The sequence below is a fragment of the Neospora caninum genome, chromosome X (assembly GCF_000208865.1).
Source record: "Neospora caninum Liverpool complete genome, chromosome X".
NCBI classification, from domain to species: domain Eukaryota; phylum Apicomplexa; class Conoidasida; order Eucoccidiorida; family Sarcocystidae; genus Neospora; species Neospora caninum.
Window position 1 is genome coordinate 388,945 of NC_018396.1, and position 10,034 is coordinate 398,978.

Sequence of the window (10,034 nt, forward strand, 5' to 3'; positions counted from 1 at the left end):
GGGGCCGGCTGGTTGCCGTCTCGTCTCGGGAGGCTGCAGTCTTCACTCTTCCATCTGCGCCAGCGAAAGGCATCTGATTCGGACGTCCCGAGCGTCCAGAGTTTGTGTCTGTATGCGTCCGGCGGATGCCTTTCAGGGAGAATCCAGAGAAAGCCGTTTCCGCTGGCTCCGCAAGTCGAGCACTCAAACCCGCGAACGCGCTGTAAGGCAACACGCGGAGATCGAACGCACTCAAAGGACGCGTAGAAGGAACGAGAGAATGCCTGGACAAACAGCCTGTGGACATGCGCGTCTGTCCGTGCATGCCTAGACTGGCGGCGCACGCAGCCGACACTTGGATGCCATCCCCGACGGAGCCGCGATTGAGTGACAAACGATGCCCCAAGGGAGGGAGACGCGGTGAACAAGATAGAGTCGGCGCGGAGAAGGTTTTCTTGGAAAAACGTGTTCCTGCCCAAAAAGACGCAGACGACGTTTCGTCAGCTTGCCATCTTGCCTTGGTGCGCAGCGGGCGGCGGGCGGTTGCCTGTCGGGTCAACGAGCCTGGCAACGCCCTGGTAGCGCAGCTGGAAGCGACGGCCGACGCTTGCGCTGTTTTTCCAGCGGTCGAAAGCACCAAAGTGACACCGACAGCCATTTTCCTTTAGGTCAGACACGATGGGGAGGAGCCGCAAAAAAGGAAGGCAAGCCGAACGACCAAAACCCAGACTGCATATCTGCCGCCCGCAACAGAGTACGGGAGAGGCCAGTTCCTGGGGAAAAAGATACTCGGCCACGAAAAGAAGGGATATCGCAGTAAACAGGCCAGCTGTATGAGGCAACTCAGCACCCCTCGTTTTGCTCCCTTGCAAAGAAGGGTGCTTCGTGGGCTTCGATTGTGGTAGTCAGCCAGTGCAAGGGAAAGAGGAAACGCAGATATCTTCGTCTGCGGAGACCATAGGGAGCCCGACCACACACACTGGGTATGTTTTGTTTTCGTATTACGGGAGGAAAAAACATCAGATTAGAATGCTAATTTCCGAAAGAGACATGCGCATTCCAAATCGTGCGATCTGCCGATGGTCAGACCCCCATTGCATGCACGGGGAACAGAGACAGCGATGGCCACTGAGGCAACCTGGGTGTCTCCAAAAAAGTACCACTTTTTTTTTAAAAAAAAAGTGGTATCAGAAGACATACTGCATGGTCCCTCTTTAGACATATATGTACGTGTACCTATAATTGCTTATTCATGCAGATGTGTGCTCTTCCCCTGTACATGGAAACATGTGTGGAGATACAGCTGGAGGGTCTGTTTTTCGGTACCCTTTCACGCGACCAGTTTGAGATGCCGTCAGGACTGGCTCGCCGGCTTCTTATACGGGCCGGGCCTCATTTCAATGTCTGCTGCACGCTTACCTCGACTTTTATATCTGCGTCTTCAGTTCAGATATGTTTTTCAAACGGGAAGGGGTCTACGGTGTCAATTTGGTAGAAGTGACAGGCAGCCGGTCTGGTGTTCCGGAGTGAACCCTGTAACAGGCCAGTCCCTTGCAAGGAACGGAAGCAGTGAAACGAAGCAACATTCGCCAGCGCAGGAAAACTTTGGAACGCAAGTTTTCCGGAGATTCACGACGCCACTGGCGAGACTTGCCCCCATGCGGGCGGAAAGTAGCGCGTGCGAGTGTACATGCCAGAGATGCGACTCCTTCCATCGCGAAGTGAAACGCGAGGGCGGAAGAGGTTTCATTCCCGTTGACTCGTTATCATTATATCGGATCGTGGGCGCACTAGCAACGCCCGCGTCACAGCTGCATAGTGTTCAGACGTGGCCGGAGGCCACATTTGGTCCTCGTTTAGGCACGCAGAGCCGGCATTGAGAAAAGCAAAAAAAAAAAAAACTCTGCGCACGCTAAGTTTGTCGACATCGTGCTACATCGGAGAGCGTAGTCGAACCTAATTGTGAAAGATACTGCAAGAGCTGGGATAGGCATTGCTTCTTGGATGCGCACTGCTCTTACGGACCCGCTAACTGTTCGAAGGTCCACAAGCCGAGGAGCTCGAGTCCAGCACTACATTTTTGACAGTTCCATGCAACTACACTGAATCGGGGTTTCCTTTGTCAGAGATTTCGTAGACATCAACTAAGATACACGAATAAGTAGAATTCGGCCGTCAGAATAATACATATTTAGGACGCAGTTTTATCACCATAATTTATCGTAAAAGGACATGTACAGAATTACTTGAATCAGACATTCACGCAGATTTCTAAACGCAAATGTGTATGGGGGCATGCATTTATTCAAACATAAGCTCAGGAATATCGAGTTGTACACGCACGGAGTGTTCTGTTTGTAGACCCGTGTGTCAGCTTTTTTGTCGGCAGTCCAAGAACGCCACATCACCCGTCGCTACCTTCTGCTGACGGCCATCAGCCGTTCTACGAATAGGTGATTTTCCCACCAGCTTCTGCGTCGCATTCCTCCTTTTTTCGTGCTTCTGAGAAAGTCCACAGCCTCCACCACTGTGTGAACAAAACCGGGGACCCCAAAGGAACTTGCATGCTCTGCTTTAGCACTCACTTCCCAGCCCCAAGAGTGCATTTCCTCTGATGGGTTTCTCACGTGTAATGCCTCTCATACGGCTCCACAGAACTAAGGCGTTTGCTTTACAGCCAGTACACGCCTTATACGAAGCGTAAGAACCACCTTCGTTGTGCCGGTCAGTATTCAATTGCACAGTGACAGCGGAGTTGATGTGTACACGATTTCAAATTCAATCGGACTGCTTGGGCTACCACGTTCCGTTCGCTGCTGTTTGAGTAGGCACCAAGGATTGTAGCAGGATCCGCGCGTCCACATCTCGGCTCCCTGAAGGTGGGACAATGTTCTATTTGCTGCCTGTTTCCGTCATCCTGCTCTCTGAGGCAAAATTGTTACAGCGTTCCTTCTATCACTCCCTTCGTGTCAGTCAGTAGAAAGTGTGCTTTTTGGGAGTAAAGGACAGCGGGCGACGTGCATCTGAAGCAATCTTTCTCCCCAATATTCAGTTCGCTGTTTTGCGTATGCCTGGGGGACCTGTATGACCTCCCGAGGAAAGTGGGAATGTTTGCTCACCGCCAGAGGGGGTTATGTTCTGACGGTACACTTTGATTTTTTCCGTGCCTCTCTCTCGTCGATTTGCCCTTGTGTCTCTCTGTGCTTTTTGTGCTTAATGGTTCGGGCCTTTGTTCCTTAGGGGTCCCTGCGTGTAGCATCAAATTTTTACACAACTCTGTAGCTTGGGTAAAGCCTTTGCCAGAGTACGCTGCTCATGAATAATGTCCTGTTTGCTCTTTGTGTCTGAAGTGCTAGAAGCCTGCATTTTTCGTCGAACTTTACAGAACTGTGGCCGGTTTTTCCAGCCGCCAAAGCTCCCACATGTGTGACTTCCTGCATGAAATGTGCTCCAAACTTCCCTCGCTGTGGATTCAGTGATAGACATATTTCTCACTTTGGCGGTGTGAACGTGGGTAGGACATTCCTTCATCCATTTCGATTTGCTCCTCTCCAACCTAGAACGACGTGGTGATATTCGTTTCACAAATGTCTGTATCCTTACCCCTTCATAGGGTGCCAGACGCGGTTAGGCCCCAGAATACAATGACATTAATTGCGCCTGTCATTTGCTCGCGAAGCGCAATTTTCTCGACCTGCTTCTTCAGCTGAGAAATCATTTTCGGCTGAACGAATTCCTCTGCATCCTCGATATGGTAGATGTGACAGATGAAAAGTAAAAGTAATCTGAATCTCGACTCTTTCTCACTCTCTTGGGCAAACAAAAGCGTTCTCCGGTGGTTCCTCAGGCCTCTGCCGTATGCGGGCATGATGAGGGTGGCCCGACTGACGGCGAACGCATTCAGCTCCAGCGAAAGGAAACATAGAGCTCAGAATAGCGTGACCCCCGTCGAAAACTTCAGTCGGTCTCAACGCATTTTGAAGGGGATCAGAATACACACTTTTCCAATCTCAACTGTCGGTGGGGAGAAAACCAGTTTCCACGACACATCGAACTCCTATAGAGACACAAACGATTTTCTGGAATCTTCTCTGCTATGTGTTTTAGAACGTAGTTTCTTCATTACCGCTCCTCGGCCTCTGTCGTCGCGCAGAATCAGGCCCACCCTTCGCCTTTTTCTCTCCTTCTTTTCACCTCCCATTTTGCTTTTATTCTTTGTAAGTGGCGTTGTGTACACTAGTGCCACAGACGGTGCTTCCTCTCCAAAGCAGTCTTTGCTAGGTGTGAAAGCCGCCTTTCCCGAACCTCGTTTCGAGCGCCGTGACCACCGGTATCCTCAGGCGGAAAATGCCAACGAGTTCCCACCCGTAAGGATGGGTGAAGGGGACCGAATGCACATATGTTGTTCTGGCTCCAGGCCATTTCCTCAAATCCCTAAGGGCGCCGAAAGCATTTCTGGACTTCTTTCCTCGGGAACGACGACAAGCACAAGGCCGCTTCTTGAAAGCCGATCAGAGTCCGATGGGAGTTTTCCGATCTCGACAGCCCAGAATGAAGAACGAGCAAATGCCGCTGCCTCGCCAACAGAGGTGATTGTGAACGGGAGTAAAGCACACAGTGATTTTCTTAACTCATTTTCTTCCTCTTCTTCCTCTTCTGAGGCGGATCGTCTCGCGGGTTTGGGCTACATTCTCGGCCCTCCATACACCGGGGGCGGGAAACCTAAGGCAAGAGAAGAAGAAACAAAATGGCAAGAGAGCGCGTTTTCTTTCACAGGCCAACAGAGTCCACCGCCCGACAAAGCGAGTGTGGGAACTTTCGCGAACCACATTCTCGACGAGGGTTTCATTTCTTCCGAAAATAGAGATGAGAAAGAACAAGAAGCGAAAGACCAGTTGGTGGGTGAATTCGACTGGGGGGGAAATAACAGCGAGCTTGCGCCTTCTGTAGGTTCCTCTACGAGCACAGAAGAGCGGTCTCCAGAAGACACTAGAACACAACGGAAGAAAACTCCCGTTTCGAAAGGACGAAACGCTTCGGAGAATCGGATGAAGAAGTCCTCCGTTACTGTGGAGTTTGAATTTAGCTCCCCCCCGTCACCTGCTCCGAATCCTCCCCAACTGCTGTACCTGTTTCCGGTCGTAGATAGAGAGAACGGATATGTGCATTTGCTTCCCACAATGGCTCACACAGGGCCGTTTTTTCTCGTACCGTCTGGCGTAGACGCGAACGTCAGTAGCATCCTGCCGGGCGCATCTGCGAGTGCGGAGGAGAGAGGCGTTATCTTCCCCGAGACAGAGCTCCAGGTAGACAGCACTATTTCGACTCCCATCGCTGGGCCAGAGCGCGACGATTTCCCGACACAATCTCTTGTGATAGATGGCTTCGCCGCTTCAAACCATGATCCTCAAGGACTCGCGCGTTCTGTAAATCAGGCTGGTGTTCCCCTCTCGGGTTTTCTCGTTCCCATCACTCCGACGTCTGGGCTCTTCAGCCCGGCTGTTAACACGCAGCTGCCTCCTCATTTCTCTCAAGTCAGACACATAGGAGCCAGAGGGAAAACAACAGCCGGAAGAGACGCTCGCTTCGTTTTTCATTTGCCTCCCGTACCATCGATCCTTGACTCCTCTCTTGCATCTTCGCTGTTGTATAGTGGAGCGCAGAACGGACAGCGTTCGATTGGAACCTCTTCGATTGTTCCAGGCCACCAACACAAAATCAGTCTTTCCCCTGTCTCACCGAATCTTTCTCCACGTGACGTTTCGCACGAGGCGGCCCTGTCGCCCTCCTCATTTTCCGGTCCTTCTCCATCTCCGCTGTTGAGCGACATATCAGCTGACGATCCGGCAGGCGCAACTGTCGCAAGTACGGCCAGCACGCAGCATCAGACGCTTTCCTCACCCACACTGTTGCCACCGACTTTGTCTGCACGTCGTAGCTTTGCACAGGAGACTCCTGAATCTTTTGTAGACCAGCCGTCCCTCGCTGGCCAAGGGACCGCTTCAGCAGGGAAGATTTCCCCCAGCAGTACGCATGCTCCGGACTATACGGATGGGCCGCCTACAAGGCCAGTTGGTCCGTTCGAAAAGGACTCCAGAACAGGCTCTGCGAGACAGCTGGTTCCCCCGAAAACGGAGACAAACGGCGCGTTCTCCGGAGGTGAGCAAAGACCGTCCCAGGATTCCAGCAGGCGCGACTTCATTGCCAGCAACTTGACAGGTGGACAGGCTGGCCTGACGCTCGAGAGACTCGTTCAACTCGCTCGTCGCCACGCGCCGCCAGCTCCAAGTCAAGTGCTAGGCAGCGAAGATCCCGTAATCTCGATCTCGACGTTGTTATTTCCTCACCAACACGACACGGATACCTCGATTTCGTGGGCAGATTCACCAGGATATTGGACGGCTAGCCAGCCCGTGCTGCCTCAACTGGACTCCCTTCTTTCAATCCTGACAGGCCTGGACCGCGATCTCTTGTGGCGGTTCTTCACGGGACCAGGTAAGAGCCACGTTTGGCCTCGAAAACGGAACTGAATTGCTTGCTGCTGTGAGACGCAACAGCACAGCAACACCCGGCAACACAGATGGAAAAAAGGCCGACGAAAAAGTACCTAGATCAGAGTAGGCGAAAGCGAGGCACCTACACTGTGCAGGTTTATCCCCTTGTCGAATTCTGTGTTTACTCTATGCTTGCGCTTTCTCTTGAACAGTAGCATTGGGGACAAGTCGAGGATGCAGGAACATCTTTATATATATATATATATATATATATATATATATATATATATATATGCGTACTGTTGCATGGTACTGCCATGCCGCGGTGTGTGCATGTAGTTCGGCCACAGTCAACTCCACTGACTGCTGGTTTCGTGCCCCCGGCGATGTTGCCTTCACCTGAAGGCCATTTCTTGTCAACTTCCCGACCCGACGACAATCCTCCACCTTCTCAGAGCCGACGTTCCCCTGAGAACGACTCCGCAGCCTTGCCACTAATGCCAAATGCCACCCTAAACCGTTCACCCGACTTGACTGCCGGAGGAATTGCCCTGTCCGCTCTCCGGAGCTCTCTGCCGTCACTGCAGGCCATCAAGTTCGGTGTACACGTGGAGACGCCTGATGCACCCGCAGGTGGGAGCCTCCGATCTCACCGAGTGTGACAGGGACAAGCCCCAGAGTCACGGAGCGCTCACAACTCGGCTGATTGTCAAACCCCACACGCAGTCAATGTGTGCATCAGTTTCCCGTCAGGGGATTGGCTCCGTGACGACAGGGAAAGCATCGACAGGCATTGAAATTCTACACACTGAGTCAGACGACGGATGTATATATCTGTACAGATGCGTCTTCTTGCATCTTCCTTCCGTCTCCTTTCCTGGCGTCATGCTGCTACTTGTTTTCTCGTCGTAAATATATATATATATATATATATATATATAGATATATATAATCTGCGTTTGTGTCACGCATGATGTCGCCCCCCCCACAGCTCCTTTTGTGTTGTTCTGTATTTCCAGAAAAACGTAACTATGTCACAGTGGATTTCTTCCCGCTTGTCTGTTTCTTCGCTGACTATCCTCGGCAGAAGTCGGTGATGATTCTTTATTGTGACCTTGAGTGTACCAGAGATTCACACGGGTGCTCTCAGGGCCGTAGCCCGGGCACACACCAAGGCACCTTTTTGATTGACGCGTCCTGCTACTTTCTCAAAGTGCACGCGATCACTACGGGGACGCGCTGAGCTAATCCGTCGGGTAGTTGTGAATCCCCGTTTGATTCGCAGTGGGAAACCGCTCGCTGCAAAGTTCCACACCTGTGCCTACACACGGGACCCCGTTCGCGCACGCGCCTTCGAGTGCCGTATCACAACGTAGTCCCAGTTGTTGCCTACATCGCTGTGCAGACTCGTGCTTCGGCAACAAGATACCCCTGCTCGCCGTTAGTATGATCTATAAAAAAGTACCAGAAGCCATGTGATCTATGTGGTATAACGGGACATGAGGGCACTTAATCCAAAGTGTTGGATGAGAGGAAGACATCCGCCTGGTCTGCGCCCATCAAAGGAACTTGGGATTCACTCTTGAAGGGACAGCACAACCCAGAACGCGACTGCAGTTCTAACTTTAAAGTCCGCATCTGTTTAGCAGACTGCCGACCCTCCACAGTCGCCTCCTCTCAGAACAACACTTCTCGAAAAAATGGTTCTATTACCACAGAATTGAATGAATCACAGAGGCAGGGTCGATACCACGACACCCGCAGGCTCCCTCTACCCCACGCACATCCCGCGCAACGCAGTTCGAAATCAAGCGTTTCGTGAGACACATCCCATGTCACCTGGCCCTTTGCTCCTCCGATCCTCCACCAACAGTACATATGCATATTCTAAGTATTCAAGGAAAGACGTGAACCTCTGGCGTTCGCAAACAGAACTAGACAAATAACCTGAAGACGGATGCGCGTTTCCCGTCGTTTTGGATCTGACTCAGCTCAAACACGATGAATCGCCGCGGTCGAAAAATGCCGCCACTGGGCAATCAAGCAGACCGACCTTGGGTCTATCCTTGATGCACGGCACACAGTCAAGATGATCAACCTACGCTGACAGAGACATCACTAACCAGATCTGATTCCATTCGGCAAACTCTGTCACCCCTCCATCCCGTGACAACAGCCGACTTTGAACTCGCATCCGCGGCAACCCCCCGTGGAGGCAAGCATCTTGTAAATATATACTTTCGTTACACGGATGAGCCCGTTCACGCCCTGCGCTGGGAGTTGAACGGAAGCATCGACACCGCATATTTATTTATTGGAACCCTCATGCCTGCTTCTTTTGAAACGTTCTACGGCGCTCGCCTGAGAGAGAGTCGAAAATGCCGAGAAAATAAAAAGAGAGGAAAAAACATTTATACCAGACAGCCAGTTCGTCCTCAGAAACCAGCGCACCATGAAGATCAATGCCAAGAACAGTGGAGTATATATATGTACGTATACATACATCGATATTCCCATCAAGTGCCGGTGCGGCGAATCCCCATCGCATGGAACGATGGTCCGGATACGCTAAAGTAGAGATGAAGACATACGTGTGGAAACGCTCATCGCCACACAGCACATAGCACCGTTATGTTGCCACAGTAGTACAGAAACGTGGTGCACATCCAGGATACCCGATCGAGGCATCGTTCACGAAATGCATGTGCCATGCTGTATGCAGAGCGCTACCTGTTCTTCCAATTTCGCGTAAACACACCGAGTGCAAAGGAGCTGGAGCATCCCTCTCGCGGCTGAGTCTCTTCACTGCTTGGACAGCTGCACTACGGGAACATCTAAAGCACGGAACAAGGTACAAAATCAGCGTCCACATAGTATCATTCTGGCACGGATGCCTGCCGACACGCAGCTCGCCTCCCCGTCCCTGTCGGAAGAACGCTCTGATACACACCATGCACCTAGCATTACAGTCACCTGTTAGCGTCCATGGAACAGACGATCTACAGCCCCCATAACAACGACTACGAGCCTGAGACACAGGCCACATCTCTACGTGGCCTCAGCCGGCTCCTCATCCTTAGCTTCCTCCTCCTGATTCGCTTCCTCCTCTTGTTTTGCTTCCTCCTCCTGATTCGCTTCCTCCTCCTGATTCGCTTCCTCCTCTTGTTTTGCTTCCTCCTCCTGATTCGCTTCCTCCTCTTGTTTTGCTTCCTCCTCTTGTTTTGCTTCCTCCTCTTGTTTTGCTTCCTCCTCCTGATTCGCTTCCTCCTCTTGTTTTGCTTCCTCCTCCTGATTCGCTTCCTCCTCCTGATTCGCTTCCTCCTCCTGATTCGCTTCCTCCTCCTGATTCGCTTCCTCCTCTTGTTTTGCTTCCTCCTCCTGATTCGCTTCCTCCTCTTGTTTTGCTTCCTCCTCTTGTTTTGCTTCCTCCTCCTGATTCGCTTCCTCCTCTTGTTTTGCTTCCTCCTCTTGTTTTGCTTCCTCCTCCTGATTCGCTTCCTCCTCTTGTTTTGCTTCCTCCTCTTGTTTTGCTTCCTCCTCCTGATTCGCTTCCTCCTCTTG